The sequence below is a fragment of the Rhinatrema bivittatum genome, chromosome 19 (genome assembly GCF_901001135.1).
Source record: "Rhinatrema bivittatum chromosome 19, aRhiBiv1.1, whole genome shotgun sequence".
Taxonomy (NCBI): domain Eukaryota; kingdom Metazoa; phylum Chordata; class Amphibia; order Gymnophiona; family Rhinatrematidae; genus Rhinatrema; species Rhinatrema bivittatum.
In genome coordinates, this window is record NC_042633.1 from 39,811,152 (window position 1) to 39,832,736 (window position 21,585).

A 21,585-nucleotide genomic window follows, 5' to 3' on the forward strand; every position below is an offset into this window, starting at 1 on the left:
AATCCCTTGATAGGGAAGGGGGTTGGTGAAAGAGCTCCTTTATTAAATAAGGCAAAAACCAGAGCTCTGCTTTACGTTACGCTGCTCCCTCGGCCTTCCTGATCTCAACACTGCCTTCTTTCTTTCCCACTCTGCATTGTTTGCTGGGGGAGAAGATGTACAGATAACAGATGTAAATATGCACTTAGATCTGGCAGGTGAGGAAGTGCAAGGCCGTAGGTGTCCTGGGGCAAAACGAGGAGTGGCTCAGGCAGTCCTTGAGGAGCTGAAAGAAGCCCCCTTTGTACCAAACCGCCAGGCAGCGAGAGCGCAGAGCTGGGACATCCCGGCTTCCCTCCGATTCCACCGCTGGCACCATCTCGGGCGTCCACCTCAGCACCTCATGCAGTCTTGGCTCTGCCCCGCGTCTGAACTCCGTGCATGCAGTGGGTGGCACCATCTCAGCCGTGTGACCTTGAGTCAGGCCACCTGACCTTCGTTCTCACATTCTGCTTGTAGGAGTTTTCAGGGGGTGGGGGGGAGCGTGTGTATGTGTGACTGACTTGCTGCCTCACTTTTCACCTACCTAGTTTTCTCTAAAAAAATAAAATAAATAAATGCCGTCATACATAAACTGTACTGGGTAGGGAGGATGTTTCAAGGCCGGTCCTGGTTTTTTCCAGTTACTTCCCAGTGCATAATAAGTATGTGCAGTCCTTCTGTATTCCCGTTTGAAATCAGCACTGCCAGGCACCAGAGTGCATGTGGACGGGGGAATGGTGGGGGGGGGGTTTTGTCAGAAAACCAGTCCCCTCCCCCCCCCCCCCCCCCCCGTGCGAACTGAATCACTGGGCAGCTCTGAGCATTGCCCAGCCACACCAGAGCAGTCTGGTGACGTGACAGGAGGTCCCAGCTTAACCAGACTTCCTCTGCTGTCCCCCCCCCCCCCCCCCCAGGTAGCCACGTGAAAAGCTTCCTGCATGCAATGGGCATCTCCCCTCCGGGCAGCCCCGGCTTGTGGGTGGCTCTCGGAAACTCCCGCTTACAAGCGCGGTGAGGGCTGCTCACACTTTGACAGGCCCTTTGCACGATCTCAAAGCAGGTGAAAGGAAGACCTGGGAGGAGAGGCTTACAAAGGTAGCCACCTGATATTTAAAGGGGATGTGCCTTGGGGAAAAGCCCACCGCACGATGCTGCAATTATAAATATTTCAAAGGACGTTTAGGTCTGGTTTGGTTCTGAGCCACGTTCTGGGTTCGCTCAGTAAAAGTTGCTGAAACTGTATCTCTATTGGTCGGGCCGTGGCAGATTTCACCAGATACCCGTTTCCTGCAGCGTCACGGCGCCTAAAGGCAGGCAAGGTCTGGTAGGACTTTACTGGGAGAGGCGAGGAGACCGGGGGAGTGCAGTTAACAATAAGGAAATGATCATTTCTGTGGATAACACCATGAGTGTTAGCCACAGAATGATGATGAGATGCACCGGTAAGACGTGAGCAGATGCGAGCTGGCCCCCCGCAGAACAGAGAAACGCACGCACGCCGGCACCAAGGACGGCAACAGGATATTTCCCGAAGCCTCAGAGGAACCGAATTTACTGCTCCGGCACCTTCCGGCCAGTACTGGGCGGGAGAGACAATCTGCAGACGGAGCTGGATTTTGCCTTCTGATAGGGAGTAGGACGGCCGTGGCAAGGACAAGAAGAGATATCCCCCCCCCCCCCTAAAAGTACTCTTTTTATCTCCCCAGCCTTCAGCGAGGAGCAAGGCCACCTTCCCGTTCTGCCAGGCTCCCTCCGCCTGCTGGTTTTGGCCTTCACCTTTGTGCGTGCGATGTGAGTGCGCCTGCTAACGTGACAGTGCAGCTGCGTGTACTGTGTGCGTGTCTGGAAATGAGCAAGTCTGAATGTGTACGGCGAGTCCACCAGCGTGTGGGATGGCGAGTGCACGGGACTTTGTGTGCGTGCCAGTGTACGTGCAGGAGTGTGTCATGCATGTGTGTTAAAACGTGTGCATACAAGTGAGCATGAGAATGCATGCATACGTGTTATCAATGAGTGTGTGTGTGTGCGTGCAAGTGTACATGCAGGAGTGTGTCATGCATGTGTGTTAAAACGTATGCATACAAGTGAGTGAGAATGCATGCGTACGTGTTAGCAATGAGTGTGTGTGTGTGTGTGCAAGTGTACATGCAGGAGTGTGTCATGCATGTGTGTTAAAACGTGTGCATACAAGTGAGTGTGAGAATGCATGCATACGTGTTATCAATGAGTGTGTGTGTGTGCGTGCCAGTGTACGTGCAGGAGTGTGTCATGCATGTGTGTTAAAACGTGTGCATACAAGTGAGTGTGAGAATGCATGCATACGTGTTATCAATGAGTGTGTGTGTGTGCGTGCCAGTGTACGTGCAGGAGTGTGACGTGCATGTGTGTTAAAACGTGTGCATACAAGTGAGTGTGAGAATGCATGCATACGTGTTATCAATGACTGTGTGTGCGTGCAAGTGTACGTGCAGGAGTGTGTCGTGCATGTGTGTTAAAACGTGTGCATACAGGCCTCCAAACCAAAAGGAACGTGTGCATACAGGCCTCCAAACCAAAAGGAACGTGTGCATACAGGCCTCCAAACCAAAAGGAAGAGCTGGACAGAGATCTGATTGAAGACATCCACAGGATAGCAAAGAAAGGAGAAGTGGTGATCGTTGGAGACTTTAATATGCCAGATGTAGACTGGAGAATCCCATCTGCAGAATCTAAAAATAGTAGAGAAATAGTAGATGCCCTGCAAGTAGCTTTATTCAAACAAATGGTAATGGAACCCACGAGAGAAGGAGCTATACTCGACTTAGTGCTCACTAATGGAGATAATGTCTCAGACGTCCAGGTGGGTGCCCACCTCAGCACCAGTGATCATCAAACGGTATGGTTTAATATCACAAAAAGGACACGAAAAAGAAGCACAAAAACCCAAGTTTTGATGTTCAAAAACACAGACTTTGATGAAATGGGGAAGTACCTGGAGGAAGAACTAAAGGCTGGGAAAACGAGAGAGATGTGGATCAACAGTGGACCAATCTAAAAGGAGCAATCACCAAGGCAACTAATCTATATGTTAGAAAAGTAAAGAAAAGCAAAAGAAAAATGAAACCTATCTGGTTCTCAAAGGAGGTGGCTGACAAAATAAAGGCTAAAAGAACAGCATTCAAGAAATATAAAAGATCCCAAAAGGAGGAACACAAAGAAGAATATCTGGTAGAACTGAGGGAGACGAAGAAATTAATCAAGATGGCAAAAAGTCAAGCGGAAGAGAGGATTGCCAAAGAGGTAAAGAGTGGTAACAAAACATTTTTCAGATATATCAGTGAAAAGAGAAAAGTTCAAAATGGTATAGTGAAATTGAAAGGTGGAAAGGATCAATGCGTGGAGAGAGACGAAGAAATGGCAGAAATATTAAATGAATACTTCAGTTCTGTGTTCACTAAAGAGGACCCTGGAGAAGGACCGACACTAGTTAACAAGAAACTGGAGGGGAATGGAGTAGATGTAACTCCATTTACAGTAGAAAATGTATGGGAAGAGCTGGTGAAACTGAAAGTGGACAAAGCCATGGGGCCTGATGAAGTTCATCCCAGAATACTGAGGGAGCTCAGAGATGTGCTGGCAGGTCCGCTGTGTGACCTATTCAATAGATCCCTAGAAACGGGAGTGGTGCCGAATGATTGGAGGAGAGCGGTGGTGGTCCCGCTTCACAAGAGTGGGAACAGAGAAGAGGCTGGTAACTACAGACCGGTTAGCCTCACTTCGGTGGTGGGAAAAGTAATGGAGTCACTGTTGAAAGAGAGAATAGTGAACTATCTACAGTCGGGAGAATTGCTGGACCAGAGGCAGCATGGATTCACCATTGGAAGATCCTGTCAGACAAATCTGATTGACTTTTTTGACTGGGTAACCAAGGAATTGGATCGAGGAAGAGCACTCGATGTCATCTACTTGGATTTCAGCAAAGCTTTTGACACTGTCCCGCACAGGAGACTGGTGAATAAAATGAGAAGCTTAGGAGTGAGTGCCGAGGTGGTGGCCTGGATTGCAAACTGGTTGACGGACAGAAGACAATGTGTGATGGTAAATGGAACTCTCTCTGAAGAGAGAGCGGTTTTAAGCGGTGTACCGCAGGGATCGGTGTTGGGACCGGTCCTTTTCAATATCTTTGTGAGCGACATTGCGGAAGGGATAGAAGGTAAGGTATGTCTTTTTGCGGATGACACTAAGATCTGCAACAGAGTGGACACGCCGGAAGGAGTGGAGAGAATGAGACGGGATTTAAGGAAGATGGAAGAGTGGTCGAAGACATGGCAGCTGACATTCAATGCCAAGAAGTGCAAAGTCATGCATATGGGGAGTGGAAATCCGAATGAACTGTATTCGATGGGGGGAGAAAGGCTAATGTGCACGGAGCAGGAGAGAGACCTTGGGGTGATGGTGTCTAATGATCTGAAGTCGGCGAAACAATGTGACAAGGCGATAGCTAAAGCCAGAAGAATGCTGGGCTGCATAGAGAGAGGAATATCGAGTAAGAAAAGGGAAGTGATTATCCCCTTGTACAGGTCCTTGGTGAGACCTCACCTGGAGTATTGTGTTCAGTTCTGGAGACCGTATCTCCGAAGAGACAGAGACAAGATGGAGGCGGTCCAGAGAAGGGTGACCAAAAAGGTGGAAGGTCTTCATCAAATGACTTATGAGGAGAGATTGAAGAATCTAAATATGTACACCCTGGAGGAAAGGAGGAGCAGAGGTGATATGATACAGACTTTCAGATACTTGAAAGGTTTTAATGATCCAATGACAACGACAAACCTTTTCCATAGGAAAAAAATCAGCAGAACCAGGGGTCACGATTTGAAGCTCCAGGGAGGAAGATTCAGAACCAATGTCAGGAAGTATTTCTTCACGGAGAGGGTGGTGGATGCCTGGAATACCCTTCCGAAGGAAGTGGTGAAGACCAGAACTGTGAAGGACTTCAAAGGGGCGTGGGATAAACACTGTGGATCCATAAAATCAAGAGGCCGTCAATAAAGAGTGGGTGGCTCACCAGAATGACGGCTACTGCCTGGAGATAATACCCTTATTCAATAAACATACACATGGTTACTGTGACTCCAACATCACTCTAAGCTACAACAGCAAGAGGAAATGTGGAAAAAAGGATTCGCACTCACAAAGTGGGGAGTAGCTGGCTTGTTACGGCGGTTACTACCCCAAACCAAATAAGCCTGATACTTCACTTTCAATACATATCCAGCATAGCTCTCTGCTTCAACGGCAGGGGAGAAGAAAAACTGATACTTCACGCATAGCTCTCTGCTTCAACGGCAGGGGAGAAGAAAAACTGATACTTCACGCATATCCAGCATAGCTCTCTGCTTCAACGGCAGGGGAGAAGAAAAAAGGATTCGCACTCACAAAGCGGGGAGTAGCTGGCTTGTTACGGCGGTTACTACCCCAAACCAAATAAGCCTGATACTTCACTTTCAATGCATATCCTGCTTCAACCGCAGGGGAGAAGAAAAACTGATACTTCACGCATATCCAGCATAGCTCTCTACTTCAACGGCAGGGGGGAAGAAAAACTGATACTACACGCATATCCAGCATAGCTCCCTGCTTCAACGGCAGGGGAGAAGAAAAACAACCAATAAGGGCTGAATAACACAGTCTGGGTAAAACAAACATGGGTGTAGCTTGCTTATTGCGGCGGTTACTACCCCTACTACCCCTAACTAATCAAGCTTGATATTTCACTTGGTTGCAGCTCCATCACTGCTCTCTACATTAATGGTGGGGGTGGAAGGGAAATAGAACCAAAGAGCTAAGAGAAACAGATAAGTATGAGAGAAAAATGTGAAGCTTGCTGGGCAGACTGGATGGGCCGTTTGGTCTTCTTCTGCCGTCATTTCTATGTTTCTATGTTTCTATGAGTGTGAGAATGCATGCATACGTGTTATCAATGAGTGTGTGTGTGTGCGTGCAAGTGTACGTGCAGGAGTGTGTCATGCATGTGTGTTAAAACGTGTGCATACAAGTGAGTGTGAGAATGCATGCATACGTGTTATCAATGAGTGTGTGTGTGTGCGTGCCAGTGTACGTGCAGGAGTGTGACGTGCATGTGTGTTAAAACGTGTGCATACAAGTGAGTGTGAGAATGCATGCATACGTGTTATCAATGACTGTGTGTGTGCGTGCAAGTGTACGTGCAGGAGTGTGTCGTGCATGTGTGTTAAAACGTGTGCATACAAGTGAGTGTGAGAATGCATGCATACGTGTTATCAATGAGTGTGTGTGTGTGCGTGCAAGTGTACGTGCAGGAGTGTGTCATGCATGTGTGTTAAAACGTGTGCATACAAGTCAGTGTGAGAATGCATGCATACGTGTTATCAATGACTGTGTGTGTGCGTGCAAGTGTACGTGCAGGAGTGTGTCATGCATGTGTGTTAAAACGTGTGCATACAAGTGAGTGTGAGAATGCATGCATACGTGTTATCAATGAGTGTGTGTGTGTGCGTGCCAGTGTACGTGCAGGAGTGTGTCATGCATGTGTGTTAAAACGTGTGCATACAAGTGAGTGTGAGAATGCATGCGTACATCTAAGCCATGAGTGTGTGTGTGTGTGCGTGCAAGTGTACGTGCAGGAGTGTGACGGGCATGTGTGTAAAACGTGTGCATACAAGTGAGTGTGAGAATGCATGCGTACATCTAAGCCATGAGTGTGTGTGTGTGTGCGTGCAAGTGTACGTGCAGGAGTGTGACGGGCATGTGTGCGCCGGTGTGATTGTAGCTGTTGAAAGCCATGTGATTGAATGTGGACTCCTGCCACACACATCCCAGCAGGTCGTGGGGGGGAGAGGAAGGGAGATCGCTTATTGGGGAAGTTGGACCGGGTGCTGTAAGTGGTCCGGTGAGGGTTTTACTGCTCACTCAGTGAGAACGCCAGAGGGGGGGACGAGGGATACTCAGTAGCAGGGCTGGCAGTGACCCAGTAACTGCTGTAGATGACAGAGCCCTCCCTGGGTGGGGGGAGAGATTCCCTAAAGCGAGTGACTGGAAAACCGGAACCGGCCGATCCAGTCCTGGTTTTACTCTATGGCCTGCAGGGACCTGCAACTCCCTGCATGCATGGGGGCAAAACCCAGGACTGGCTGAGTGGCTGACCCTGCAGGGGTGGGGAGGGCTCATCTGACGTCACAGAGAAGCAACCGGGGAAACGTCCTCTACTGAGGCTGCGGCCCAACCCGCTGACCACCGGGCTTCAGCAGGAGGCGGGAGGGAACGGCAGACTTCACAGAGCCAAAAAAAACCAAACCCCCAGAGGTAGTACCATGGGGTGGCTGAGCGTTCGGGGGGGTCCTGTTTGACGAGATTTCATTTGCGTAATTCTCAGGCTCGTCAGACCCAGGAAATATTCCTCCTCCCATATCTGCAGGGAGAAGCTGAGCCGCTCCTTGCATGCGTGGGCTTGCGTGATTGCTGGGCCGTGCAATCCTACCCCCCTGCAGCGCGCCTTGCCTACATCTGCCTCCTGTGCCTGTGCAAAGCCCTTGTGTAGTAGCACTAGCCCCCTTTAAATTGTACTCTTTCCTGTACGGGCAACCCATGCAAGGCTTCCAGCACTGGGGTAATGTCACACTCCCCCGTTGGTGATTACCCTAACCACTGTGTCTTGCATGAGCTGTGATACTGGCAGAAATGGATCCGGCAAGCCGAGACAAAGTGCACTGCACTAATCTAGCTCGCCCAGATCAGCCTCTGATATACTCCCCCCTCCAACCTGCAGAGCACCCTCAGCTTAATTCAGCCCGGAGTCCAACACAATCCCTAGATTTCTCGCCTCGTGAACAGCAGGCAAGGTGCGGCTCCCAGCAGACACAGAAGGCATGCACAGGAAAGGGCGCCGGATAGGACTTACGGACTGTAGGCACTATAATAATATTTTGTGATTGAGCGTGTCAAAAGCCGCCACCGAGTCAAGCTTGAACAGGCATGCAGGTGAACCGTCACTGAAGTCAGGGCGAAGTGAATCTGTCAGAGAAAGCAGCACCTGTGCCCTTTGGAACCCGTATTGGAGCCTCTCCGTAATCCCATTTCCCTGCAAACTGCAGGAAGACCTACTTTTCCCCACTCCCTAAGCTTTGCCAGCATTGTGTGCCTGCCAGCTTCAGCCCGAAGGCCGGACGCACCGGTTATCACTCCGGCCTTTCACGCTCCGTGCTGCAAAGAGTCTGCTCCTCAGGGATATCCAGCAAAGAGACTGCTCCTCAGGGATGTCCAGCAAAGAGTCTGCTCCTCAGGGATGTTTAGCAAAGAGTCTGCTCCTCAGGGATGTCCAGCAAAGAGACTGCTCCTCAGGGATGTCCAGCAAAGAGTCTGCTCCTCAGGGATGTTTAGCAAAGAGTCTGCTCCTCAGGGATGTCCAGCAAAGAGTCTGCTCCTCAGGAATGTCCAGCAAAGAGTCTGCTCCTCAGGGATGTTTAGCAAAGAGTCTGCTCCTCAGGGATGTCCAGCAAAGAGTCTGCTCCTCAGGGATGTTTAGCAAAGAGTCTGCTCCTCGGAGATGTCCAGCAAAGAGTCTGCTCCTCAGGGATGTTTAGCAAAGAGTCTGCTCCTCAGGGATGTCCAGCAAAGAGTCTGCTCCTCAGGGATGTTTAGCAAAGAGTCTGCTCCTCAGGGATGTCCAGCAAAGAGTTTGCTCCTCAGGGATGTTTAGCAAAGAGTTTGCTCCTCAGGGATGTCCAGCAAAGAGTCTGCTCCTCAGGGATGTTTAGCAAAGAGTCTGCTCCTCAGGGATGTCCAGCAAAGAGTCTGCTCCTCAGGGATGTTTAGCAAAGAGTCTGCTCCTCAGGGATGTCCAGCAAAGAGTCTGCTCCTCAGGGATGTTTAGCAAAGAGTCTGCTCCTCAGGGATGTTTATCTTTCAGTAAACTCCTCCTGCTTTCCCCAGTTCTCTCCTGGCCTGTTGGTCCCCGGCCAGGGCAAGGGAAGTGGGTGGGTGTTTTGCCCCACACCTGAGGAAGATGTTGTGCTTTGAAAGGAGGGCTCCGGTAATTCCACTCCCAGATAATCTCAGACCATGACAAAGTGACCTTACAGTAACTGGATCACAAAGTAATTAGACCGAAACGTCTTCCTACAGACAAGAATATTTTTAGCAGACACATTTCCGCTCTCTGGTGTTGTTTCTTAGAAGCTCCCCAGAGTGTTAGGTGATAAGCACGTGAATGTACGGACATTGTGCACCGTTCAGTCTTTCACAGGGGAACCCCCATGCACGCCTTTGAAATTAGAACGACATTTTCTCTTTCATTTCCATTTGTGTTTTTAAAAGAAAATGTTGTTTGTTTAGCTTTAAAAAAAAAACAACCCTCCACCCCCCCGGCCCCTCTCACCCTGCCTTCACGGGGCGGGATCGATCGCCCACCGCTGCCGCTGTTGGAAATGCTGCCGGCCTGGCTGCGTGACGAAGACGAAGCGCGGTGCCAGCACCAGCCTGGCCAGCACCATTCCCGACAGTGAGAGGGCAGGAGGACGCAGGGATCTTGTCCAGGGAGGGGGGGTGGAATGGGTGAGGGCCTGGGAGTGATTGCGTTTTCATTTCATTTTTTGTTTTTATTCTAAAGAAATGAAAAAAAGAAAAGCAACTGCCCGTGCAAACCCAGAAATGAATGCAACGAGAAGGCGATGTCTTCAGTACCCCCCCTTAGGAGGCCGCCATGTAAAACTATTTCTCTCTGTAAGACGCTGGGATCTTATTGGATCTTGGTCGTGGGATCCTAATCTCCTTTACAAAAAATGTCAAATGTTAGGGCCCTGAATTCTGCTACCTCCCCTGGGAGGCTGCTGAAGGAACAGCTGGGAGGAGCGGGGCCGGGTGGGCTCAGAGCTTCCTGGTGCCCCTTGCAAGCTGCCTCACCTCTCTCTCTCTCTCTCTCTTGCCTCCGCTGCGAACTTGAGATCAGGGAACGTCCTCCTGCACAGAATTCCTTCCTTTTGCTTCTTGTGAATATCTCTTTCCTCTCCTCTGGCCCTTAAGCCTGACCTTTGGTGAGGACTGCACCGCGTTGCTCGCGCCCTTTCTCTGGACCGCCTCCATCCTGCCGATATTCTTTGCGAGATCACGGCCTCCAGAAACGGATGGCAGTACCGCAGGCGAGCTCTCCCGCCACCTCCTCTCAGGTACGCGGAAGCCGCGGTGCTGCTGTCGGCTGTACGTAGGGGGGATCTCTGCGCCACATTCCTCACCTGCCCACCCCAAGTTATTGGGCTTAAGGGGTCCTAAGCTATCCTTTCAAGCCGGGGATGAGAACATCACCTGTGTGTGTGGTGACCTGCATGAATGGCGTCCTGTTCAGGCACCTTTTGGGCCTTTCCTGGCTGGAAGGCTGAAACGTAATCCCTGCAGACATTTGCCATGAGAATGTAGTCACTGGATGATGCCGAATCAACGGGGGGGGGGGGGGGGGGGGGGAGGAAGGCTGCTCCAGGCCCCCTGACTCCAGGTCAACAGAGGCGAACGAATCCAGTCCCGGTTTTCTGTCTACTCCAGTCATGAACTTTCAGCCTCCCCCTTCCTTCAGAAACTGGACCACGGAAACACCGGGAGGCAAACTGGCGCCGGTACCCGCCAATCCCTGGATTCTTCTGGTGACCTTACAAGGTCTCCTAGCAGAGAATGCAAGCGAGCAAGTCCTACATAGACACTCTCCGGGGAGCAGCGTGAAACGTCTGCTAGGGCCCCCGATCAGTTGTGCTGGGTGAACACGAGCCCAGAGGCCCCACAGACCGCTCAGTACGCCAAAATCAGAGCCGTCTCCTAAAATGATAAAAAAAAGGATTTACTGCGTGACTTCCATGATACCTGCTGTCCAGCTGCCAGCCCCAGGGAGCAGAACAGGGGCGAGGAGGGGAATGTGTGTGTAGCTTAGTGTGTAGGGCCCAGAGATGTGTGAAACCCACAAGCCAGGTTCTGGTTACAACAGCTGGAACTGCTCCGCCACAGTGGCCCAGGCTCCAAGGATGTCCTGGGTGGTTTTGCTCCGTCCGTCCATTCGCGGCCATGATTGTAATCCCGTGACAAGATGTCCGTAGGGCACAGATGCACCTGGCACTGCACATCCGGAAGGGAAAGCGAGGAAACGCAAAACAAAAGGAAAGAGAATAGGGAGCAGAGCAGAGCAGACAGCACGGCCATGGGACCCGCACCGCGAGGATCAGCCCTGGGGGTAAAACAAGTCGTCCTGTTCTAACCCGGGGGGGAAATGTTAAATGAATACCGATGGCCTCTGCCAGTGCCTTGACCGCTCCATGGCACACCGGACAGGCCAAGCCCGGGCCCCCACAGAAAGGCTTCTCCATCCAGTGCCAGGGGCTCGTAACCTCTCTCCTCCCTTATTATTATTGTTAATTCTCCCTTCTTTGTAAAGCAGCCCTTGTAGACCGATAGGATGTGACTCTAGCAATGTGGGTATAAAAAAGCCATGAAATAAATACATAAAGGAAGGTGTGGAAAGGACCGTAACCCCCCCCCCCCCCCCCCCCCCAAACATCTCCCTCCATCCCTGCATGATGCCTCCGAGGCATCCTCTGACTACAACTTCCTGCCCATGCATCCCTTCTCCCTCCATGAACTGCTCCAGATGTTGAGGGTTGGGTTGGGTTTGTTTTTTTTTTGCAATGGTCAATGACTTTTTTTTTTTTTACGCGCCAGGACATTTCTACTTCCTGTCTCTCTCCCCCACCCCCTTCCAAAAATACATCCAGACTAATGAATATGCAATGGGAGTGACCCCCCCAAGCTTACTGGCATTCAGCCGGGAGTGGGAAGGGGCGCTGGGGTTCAGGATTTAACAGGGACCCAGGCTGCTGGTCCTACTCCCAGGGAAGGCTGCAGGAAGGGGGGTCCCAATCCCAGGTACAATCATGGATGGGGGGGAGAGAAGTCCTTTCTTACCAGCTCTGCCGCTCCAAGCCGCCTTCAATCCTCCGCACAATCCCGAAGCAGAAAGAGAAGAGGCAATGGGGTCTGACTCCGGATCCGAGGAGCCGCAAAGCAATCCTCGGGCTGCTGGCTCTTCTCCCCTCCTCGGGTCCCAATCCCTGTGCAGCTCATTCATTGCAAGGGGCGGGCTTCCCCTCAGCCCTGGGAGAAGCGGAGGAGCCGAGCCGCTCTCCCCCCCATCCCCCTCCACGTTTGCTGCACAATCCAGATGTTGCTGCTCCGCTAGGTCCCGGCTCCTCTGCCGCTTCCTGGGGAGGGGGTTTCTCTCTCTCGCCCTCTCGCTGCCTCAGTTCCAGGGAAGCAGAAGGCTGGCAACATTTGGGATAAAGAAGCGCTGCCTTGGTCCCTCCTCCGGCTGCCGAGGCACAGGCAGCCCCGTCCCAATGGAGAAGGCTGAACCAGCAGCAGCACAGCAGCAGCACCGCTGCTCCGCCCCCCTCCCTGCCAGGTCAGTCCCCTCCCCCTCCACCCCCGCCCTGCCGACACTGCCAGGCCTCTCAGGCTGGAGGGGGCACTGCCCCATGCTACTTCCCCCTGGCCACTCACTCCCCCCCGCCCCTGCAGAAAAACCTATACGGATAAACTCTTATAAAGTGAATACAGATCATGGGTCTCCATCAGGGCCTGAGGCTGAACTCTGACCTGCGTTCTGGGTCAGGGGGGGTGGCGAGAATGCAGAAGGGGGGGGGGGCAGATAAAGCTGCCCCCCTGCCCTCGGGGTAAGCCGTCTGCTCGGGTGGCATCGCCAGGGCTAGGGCCGGAGGAGTCTGAGATCGGGGACCAGGAAGAGCAGTGGCCACGAGGAGGTGCGAAACCTGCTGCCCAGCTAAGCCACCGCGGTGGGAAGAAGCAAGGGGTCAGCCGGGACCAGAGCCAGCGGTCCTTCTGGGGCAGGGAAGGCCGTGCTGGCGAGGGGCCAGGGCGCCCCCTCCCCCCGCCTGGAAAGAATAAGGGCCGGGGCAGAGGTCGGTGCCCTCCCACTTAGGACATTAATGCTGAAATCTGTTGTAACCTCGGGGCCAAGCCACTTCATCCTCCATTGCCTCGGGCACCTATTACGACTGTAAGCTCTCTGGGGCAGGGACTCGTGCAATCTGCCGTAAAATGCCGTATAGGAGTCGTTCCTCCAGGTTGGACACCCCCCACCCCTCCCCGTGGCATTATTGAAGCACCCCCCAGAGATCTTGTTGTTTCAGGAGGGGGGGGTCTCTGTCTCTACTTTCTGTCCACCTTTGCAATTTTGACGGAGTTTCCAGTACTTTTCAGCCCCCGAAAACTTATCTTGACCTTTGCCTCCTGCAAAATCAGGACCCTAAAAGCCCCTCGGAGGTTTCAGTGATGGGGGGGGGGGGGTGGAGGGGAGGGCGTTTAACAGGAACCTCCCAAGCTGAGCTCAGCAAGGTGTCAGTCACTTCCCACAGGCCCTGGTTAGGGTTTCTGGAGAAGGTCTCTGGTTTGGGGGGGGGGGGGGAGGGGTTTACTCAGCCCCTGTCCCATGCACCAGGAAGCTACCTGGGCAGAGACAGGACTGGGCCCCACTGTCTGTCCTGAGCTGCCCTCATAGTCTCTGTTTGAACGTTTCTGAACCATGGCCCTTGCCTCAGGCATCAAAATCCCTCCGAGGTCTGATTCCCCCCCCTCCCCCTCCCCCACCCCCAGGAGGCAGCAGCTGTAATTCCAGACTGTCCCCCCCCTCCCCCCCTTTCCGTATGTGTCCTGCCAGGGTCCCCTCTGCATGGTCTGGTTCTCATTTCAGAGCCTTGACTCCCTGCCCAGAATATCTTTTAACTGAAATCTGAAGGAAAAGTTTGCAAAACTTCTTTCCTTTCTGTGCGTTCCTCCTTCTCCCCCTCCCCGCCCCTGCCTGCAGGACCGGGCCCTGTTTTATTACCAGCGGACCATCAGCAGATTTTATTGGGAAAAGCGTGTGCAGAGTTGCATCGGATAAGTCTGGTGAATGATTAACCCTGGCGGTATGGGAACCCCCCCTTCCCCGAAGAGCTGAGAGAGCCTTGCAGCACTCCCAGGGCGCAGACCCTTCGGAGGAGAAGCAGGGACCGGGGCTGGCGGTTACCGCCATGCGCTTTTCCGGCCGATGCGATGTCGGCGCGCGTCGAAGCGGGGCGCTCACGACGGAGCGCCCCGCTCCCTCGACACTCGCCGATCCCCTCCCCCCCCCCCCCCCCCTCTCCGGGGCGCCCAGCGCCACACGCGAACGGGGCTGCCGTGCTGAAAGGGGAGGCGCCGGGAAGAGGTGGCCGTCAGCCGGTTAGGAAAAAACGGAGCCGCTGGGTTTCAGAACGTCGGGAAAATGGACGCGCGTCAACGGGAGCATCCGTTTCCCTAAGTCAGAAGTACGGAAAGGCAGTATTCGGGCTTCTCGAGACGACGCCGGCCCCAGAGCTGGCATTCATCTCCGAGAGCAAAAATGCGCACCAGAGGGGAGAATGGATAATAGCCTCGTCCACGTGCGTTTTGCACGTGATGAGCACTAGCGCGCGATAGGACGGGCATTTTGGACCGTGCGGCCCGTTTGTGTGCTTGGAGCGGGGAGAAAGGGCGTAGGAGGGATTGCGTTTTCCGAAACCGGGACCTGCAAGGCACCAGTCAGACAGAAACTTCTGAGGGGACACACACACACACCCCCACCCACCCCTCCTGCCGGCGACCAGGGATAATATGTCATTGATCAGGGAGCGGGCCCAGGCACCTCAGCCTGTCCACCTTTGGAAATGCTTCCCCATTACATCCGTGTAATGATTTACAGGCCGGCATGGCCTGCGTGAAGGCCAGAGTCCGTGTCCTTAATAGGCAGGTTTGGCTGCCAGGAGAACACACAGTGGTGATGTAAAAGAGCCCCGAGAGCATGGTCTGGGTGTTGAAAGGAACGAGCGTCACTGACGTGATGACCGTGTTGTGCCTGTTCTGGTAAATACCCTGCCTATGTAAATGAGTTCTTCCAATGAGCTAGACTTACCCTACCGAGCAGCACCTAACTCTGCATGGCAGAGGAGGAAGGGGGAGAGGAAGCTGTGGCTGGAGAGGTCGCGGGGTGGAATTACTCGGGGGTAACCTCAGGAAGGGTTGATCCGGGGGGGGGGGGGGGAAATTCCCGGAGTCTCTCCTTTGCCCTATTTGCTTTGATTACACCGTAAGCTCTACCGAGCAGGGACCCTCCCGTGTGTTTCCGAGCGGTGCTGTAGAAGTGGAATGTAAGGGCAGGGCTGGTGGTATTGTGAAGGAGAGCCGGGGATCGCCTGAGTGCTCCACCAGGAAGGGAGTGGGCAGAGCTGGGGACGGGCCTCAGGGTCCTGATCTGCTGTCACGCCTGTGAGGTTCCTCTTCTCTGTATTCCGCAGGGCGCTTACGTCTTCAACGCCTGCCGCTCTCCAGATTTTTCCTCCAATCCAATTTGCTTCCGATCCCAAACTTTTCATGCCCAAAATGCCAGCAGAGCAAGTCACTTTCAGCCGGGGGGTGACAGCGCCTGCTTGAAGGACAACAGCGCACAAGGATAATTCACCCGAAAACTAGAGCAAGGCCCGGGGGCCTTCAATGAATTGGCTATAATGATCCATGGGGGGATGGGAGGTGCGGGAACAAAGGAGTCCATTTTTCTATGATCTTACAGTACAAGAGCGAGGAACACTGGGAAACACGCAGCTAGAAGGAGCTTTACCCTCAGGAAACTTGTTCTTGGCCTCGTTTTGTTGAGGCTCCTGACAAAAGAACATAAGAAGTGCCGGGTCACACCCAGGACCCATCGGGCCTTCCATCCTGTCTCTGACATTGGCTGATTGGGTCAGAAGTACCCTGCAGGGACAAACAGTAGGTTTTCTGCAAGTCCTTAGCTGAGGGCGCTGGGGTTTTATCTCTGCTTAATACAGTGACACAGAGGGGGGGGGGGGGCATTCCCTGGTCTTGCGTAGCTGCAGACAAAGTGGACTGCTGGGGATGTAGGGATGGGTGCTCACGAGCTTAAACCATTTCTCTGGGTGAGGTGGCTCTCTGTGCTGGGGATCCCCATCTCTGTGCTGGGGGTCCCCGTCTGGGAAGCTGGGGGCAATGCACAGGAATTTAGCAAGAAGAGTGGCGGGAGGGCTGAGGTGGTGGGGGGGTGCTGAGGTAAGTGGGGTTCAGGAGGGGGGCGGTCTCCGAGTTTTCCATGCCGGTAATCTAAGATCTGTGCCGCTTAAAACAGCAACAGCAGCTATAGATCCAGCGCCGTGATATAGGCCAGGAATGGCAGGGACGGGACATTGTGTGCCTTCCCGGCAGGGTGCGAAGTTATTTTTAGGAAGATCATAGCTAAGACGGAGGACGCCAGGTCCCCAGGGCTTAGAAGGCTTCCAGGCTTTCGTGGAAAGGAAGCGGATCCCGATGGGGAGACGTCGGGTGCGTCTGCGGGCCCCAGACCCCCCCCGGGCCTGTTTTCTTTGGCAGGTCCGGCTGGCTTGGACTCTCGCACAACGGTCCCTCACCCTCCCATGTGGTAGCACCTCCTCTCCTCCCCGTCCACACCAAGGCCTGCCTCCTCAGCTTATTTATTTATTTACTCGAACCCCGACTGCACCGGATCCTGGAAGGATTGCTGCCGGGCTGGGAGTTTGCGGTGCAGATTCCGAATCCAAAATTAGGGGGTTTTTTTTTTTGCTTTTATCCTCAGAAACCCAGAGGCAGAGCAAGGAATGGGGGGGTTCAGCATAATTTCTTTCCCAGGTTTCTCAGCCGCTCCCCGCAAGCTCTCGGGGTGGTGAATCAGCTTCACACATTAATCCCCCCTTCCGGATAAGTTCATTGTTTTTTGTTTTTTTTCTGGAAACCTCTCCTCTCTCCCACCTTCCCCCCCCCCCCTCTAAATCAAGCAAGGGAGAAAAGCAGGTCTGGGGGTGGGCCCTGCCGTTTATATCCAGGAAGCGGAAGGCCCTGCAGAGGAGCGGCTAAGCCTGGACCTCCAGCTGTCAAGAGCCCAGGGCCGTTCCGCGTCCTGCCAGGGGGATGCACCAAGAGGCGAAAGCGACTGAAAGCACCAGGACAGGGCCCCCGGTTCTGCCGCTGGCCTCCTCTCTTTTCTTAGAGCCTCCTGCCAGGATCCTTGTGAAATGAAAAGATTTAGCAGCTTTCAAAGCTGATCCCTGGTGTTACTGTAAGAACGAATATTCCCCGCCAGGATCAGATCTGCCTCTTCCCCCCCCCCCCTCCCCCCCATCACCTCTCCTCTCTGCTCGCTGGCACGGGTCTGGAAAACTGGAGACGTGACGGGGGAAGCAGATGTGATCCCGGGTCTGCCGGCGCTTCCATTAGGAAAGCTAAGCGGTCGCCTAAACTGCCAGAATTTTTCCCGGGGCGGCGAGATCCCTCCGGCATGAGGGCCCGTAGGACTGCTGTGCCCCCACAGGCAACACTGCCAGAGAAAGGAGCCACTCGCTGCCTATGGCAGGTGGGAGGGCTGTGCCGGAGCTGACACACAGTAGGTAAGCTGGGGGAAGGGCACACCTGACGGAAGGTTTACATGGAGCTACAGCCCCAGCACTATACCCCCCACTTCCTGGCTCCAGCACATGTCTGCAAATCTTGCCTTCTTGTTGCTTTTAGCACCCTACGTCTTAGGGGTGTATCGTGAGGGTGGAGGGAGCCGGGAGAAAAGGGGATGCATCCCCCCCTTGTCCCTTCCAAAGCAATCCCAAAGATCCATGCTACAATCTATTTGGGGGGTTTTTTCCCCCCAATAAAATCAGATGGTTAAGCACAAGATTCATGCTAAATTCCAGAAAGCGTAATAAATAAATGAGGAAAACTGCCTCTCCCCCTCAATGCATACTTTTTTTCCCCCCCAAGCCTGATCAATGGGAGGTCTGTCCTTACTCCATTTCTATCTCAGAGGTACCTGGTCCCATTTCCGCACCCGATGCTCCTGCTGTGGTCTCGCGGTAGGTAACATGTAACGTCTTGACGTGCAGAGCCATGAAACCCACAGACCCGGATTCTAATCCCATACCTGCCACTATTTCTCACTGTGTATGAGAGGCTAGTGTTGATAGAACTGGGATCCAATCCCACTGCTGACACCAACATACTCTGCAATAGCATAGTGCTAAGGGATGCAGACCTGTGAAATCTACAGATTCTGTTTCCAGATTCAGAGTTAGGTAGTAAGTGGGGCTCAGAGGGGAGGTGGACAGGTTGAGATCTGAGGCATTACTAGACATGGCTTCCAAGGTTGCCCTAACAATCTCGCTTTTGTTCTCAGATGAGAGCCAGGATTATTTTTGCACATGTTTATGGATAGCTGTTTTTTTCTCCTTGTCCCTTGGACATGTCTCAAGAAGTTAACAGCATCTGGAGAAAAGGCTCATATGAGAAAGCCAGAAGAGAGGGAAGACAGCTGGGAAACATTAGCAGTTAAGCTGGCAACGCAGCAAAAAAAGGCAAGAAAAGAGCCTTAACAGTACAAATACTAATATACAGTGGGGCTTAACGCTTGTCTCTAAGTAGAGAGCGCCGCCCACCATGATAAATGTAAGTAAACCAAAGACCGCTGCTGTGCTGACTGTCATGCACACATCACACTGATACACATAAAGCATGAATACAGCACAGACAGCTGAAGAGCAGATCTTCATCAGAGCTCCATGCAGGCGTCACACTGATACACGTAAAGCATGACTACAGCACAGACAACTGAAGAGCAGATCTTCATCAGAGCCCCATGCAGGCGTCACACTGATACACGTAAAGCATGAATACAGCACAGACAGCTGAAGAGCATATCTTCATCAGAGCCCCATGCAGGCATCACACTGATACACGTAAAGCATGAATACAGCACAGACAGCTGAAGAGCAGATCTTCATCAGAGCCCCATGCAGGCGTCACACTGATACACGTAAAGCATGAATACAGCACAGACAGCTGAAGAGCAGATCTTCATCAGAGCCCCATGCAGGGTCACACTGATACACATAAAGCATGAATACAGCACAGACAGCTGAAGGGCAGATCTTCATCAGAGCCTCGTGCAGGCGTCACACTGATACACGTAAAGCATGAATACAGCACAGACAGCTGAAGAGCAGATCTTCATCAGAGCCCCGTGCAGGCGTCACACTGATACACGTAAAGCATGAGTACAGCACAGACAGCTGAAGAGCAGATCTTCATCAGAGCCCTGTGCAGGTGTCACACTGATACACGTAAAGCATGAATACAGCACAGACAGCTGAAGAGCAGATCTTCATCAGAGCCCAAAGCAGGCGTCACACCGATACACGTAAAGCATGAATACAGCACAGACAACTGAAGAGCAGATCTTCACCAGAGCCCCATGCAGGCATCACACTGATACACGTAAAGCATGAATACAGCACAGACAGCTGAAGAGCAGATCTTCATCAGAGCCCCATGCAGGCGTCACACTGATACACGTAAAGCATGAATACAGCACAGACAACTGAAGAGCAGATCTTCACCAGAGCCCCATGCAGGCATCACACTGATACACGTAAAGCATGAATACAGCACAGACAGCTGAAGAGCAGATCTTCATCAGAGCCCCATGCAGGCATCACACTGATACACGTAAAGCATGAATACAGCACAGACAGCTGAAGAGCAGATCTTCATCAGAGCCCCATGCAGGCGTCACACTGATACACGTAAAGCATGAATACAGCACAGACAGCTGAAGAGCGGATCTTCATCAGAGCCCAAAGCAGGTATGGCTGTGATATACAAAACATATACAACTGAAGAATAGATCATCAGAGCCCCGTGCAGGCCTCACTGATTGACATGAAGCATGAATACAGCCCCGATAAAAGGTGCGCACCTCTTGTTCTAAAAAGTGCTTACAGACATGGGAACTGAATAGGACAAAGGGAAAGGAGACCTCGGAGCAAGCTGTCCCCCGAGTTTAGTGCTTTAGGACATGGGCTCAGAGTCTGTCTGTCTGTCTGTCTGTCATCGTTTCATGGCTGTCAGACCCAGCAGCAGGCCGGATGGACCCTGCATGTGCTTTGGGTTCGCGGAGGCGGTGGTGGTAGTTATCCGGACAGAGGGGGCAGCAGCTGCGCGCGCAAACGCCCGCAGGTTCGAAGCCCCACCCTCGCCCAGCCAAATTCAGAAAAAAAAAAAAGAGGTGGGGACAGATAGCGATGGGTATTGCAGCCGAGCTCCCGTCCCTTTACTGGCTAAAGATGTTACAGTTTCCATCTCCTACGCATTATCCGTTCTTGGAAATAAGTGAGCGCGTGCTGCTGCTGAATAAACGTTGAATGGGAAAGCGCCTACGTCACGATCGGAGCGGCAGGAGGAAGCCCCCCCCCCACCCGTCAGCAGGTCTCGTGATTTCCATCCGGTGCAGGAGGGCAGGGAACCTTTAATATCGCTGCCTGAGATTTGTGTGTGCGGGGTCTGGCCGGCTAACAGCTCGATACTGTAACCTGCGGCTGGAGATTCCCCGTCTGTAACCCGCTGTGGGCGCACAATTCGGACGCGTAAGGCCATCCTGCAATCCAGTCTCCAGTTTCACGCGTCCTTAGCGCTTCTGGAAACCGACCCGTAACCCTTTCCGCACGCGGCATGTATATGATATGTAAATGAAGGAATTAGCTGAGGCAGCCCGTGCGATTTCGGCGCTCAAGGCAGAGCCGAAATCGCACGGGCGTACACAGGCGCGCATTCCTTCACTGCCGGCGGGGGCTGCCGGAGGCCGCTTTCGCCGCCGGCTCCCTCCGCCTGGATGAACGGGCGCCCACCCGCCCGCCAGTAAGTTTACTTTTTTTTTTACACTTTATTCCCTTTTGTTTTAATTTTCGCCCTGCACCGTGCTTCGGGAGAGGGGGAACCATCCACTTCCTGGTACCTGTCATTTCAAATGTCACTTGAAATGACAGGTACCAGCGCACCCAGGATACTGTATAGGCGCTGTATTAAGCACCTATACAGTAAAATGGGTTGCGCGGGCCTAACGCTTCGCAGACGCGGCTTGCATTTGCAAGCAATTTACATAGAGTATCAGGCGCTAGGTGAAGAGAACTGTGCGTGCGGGGAACGAGGGTGCGCCCGGCACTGCCGCACTCTTTCTAACGCGGCCTTACAGTATCGACCTGTAAGTGAGGAGTTAGCCGGCTAACGTCCCCTGCGGGGGCTGGCGGTAGGAGCTGCCGTGTAAGACCCGCGTGCCCAAGTTGTAGGCGTCTGGATTTCGGGGAGATGTTCAGCCTGCGTCGGGCGCTCGGGACCCCTTCAGCAGAGTAAACCCCACCCCCCCCCCCCCCCCGCCGGTATTTTATTACCCTGCCAGGTTTTCCTTCTGCAGCGGGCCTGAGGCTCTGGGATATGGAGCCGGCCCCCGGGGGGGGGGGGGGGAGCGTTTCTCTTGTGTGTGTGTGATTTTTTGCACTCCTCCCAGTCTGGCAGAGCAGAGGGAGGGCTGGGGGAAAATTCGATTCATCTTTATTCATTTTGACCGGCCGGGGGGGGGGGGGGGAGATACCAGATAATACAGGAACCTGAACGATTAGTACGGTAAATGCAGATGTTCCGCTCCCCCCCCCCACACAC

At 53.1% G+C, this 21,585-nt stretch overlaps 1 protein-coding gene across 2 annotated transcripts in view; it reads right to left on the minus strand.

Annotated features, from left to right (window-relative positions):
* Positions 1-12,409, minus strand: part of S1PR2 (sphingosine-1-phosphate receptor 2) — a 35,685-nt gene extending 23,276 nt beyond the window's left edge. The window contains exons 1-3 of one of the 2 annotated variants that reach the window (XR_003853692.1): positions 11,974-12,409; positions 10,610-10,836; positions 9,773-9,847 (exon numbers count right to left, since the gene is read on the minus strand). The gene's annotated coding sequence lies outside the window, so the exon portion shown is untranslated. Of the gene's footprint in view, positions 1-9,772; positions 9,848-10,609; positions 10,837-11,973 lie in introns of those variants that run through there. The other variant, XM_029585328.1, reaches the window with a different exon arrangement.
* Between the last annotated feature and the right edge of the window lie 9,176 nt (positions 12,410-21,585).